Source organism: Sinocyclocheilus anshuiensis, unplaced genomic scaffold (assembly GCF_001515605.1).
Source record: "Sinocyclocheilus anshuiensis isolate Anshui unplaced genomic scaffold, SAMN03320099.WGS_v1.1 scaffold1172, whole genome shotgun sequence".
Taxonomy (NCBI): Eukaryota; Metazoa; Chordata; class Actinopteri; order Cypriniformes; family Cyprinidae; genus Sinocyclocheilus; species Sinocyclocheilus anshuiensis.
Genome location: NW_015552679.1, coordinates 517,250 through 517,637, shown reverse-complemented (window position 1 = coordinate 517,637; position 388 = coordinate 517,250). Strand labels below are relative to the sequence as shown.

At 24.5% G+C, this 388-nt stretch overlaps 1 protein-coding gene across 2 annotated transcripts in view; it reads right to left on the bottom strand.

The window, feature by feature from the left end:
• The window catches only part of LOC107667583 (rap guanine nucleotide exchange factor 5-like), a 37,067-nt gene that overhangs the window by 24,394 nt on the left and 12,285 nt on the right, over positions 1–388 (bottom strand). The window lies entirely within an intron of this gene.

Genomic DNA, 388 nt, shown 5'->3' with positions numbered 1-388 from the left:
GTCTGAACACTGACCACAAAGATCACAGCAAATCATCTGAGTTCTGACGCTACTGTATTCAACTAAAAATCAAATGCTATTTAGGTGATTATTTTAGGCTGGTAAGAGAAAGCCATAATTGTGCCATAAGCAGTGATTATTGCCACAGATATTTATTCATATAGATCTAATAGCTTAATGGGGGAAAAACAAATTAAATGTATACATAAAATATAAAGTAATTATTTCTTATTATAATATGACCTCAATGGATAATTATTATTTCAATGAAATATTTACTGCTTTATTATTTTGTACTTAATATAATTTTGTATATTAAATAGTAGTATATTATATAGTATGTATTATATATACTTAGTATACAATATAATCATATATATAACGTAAT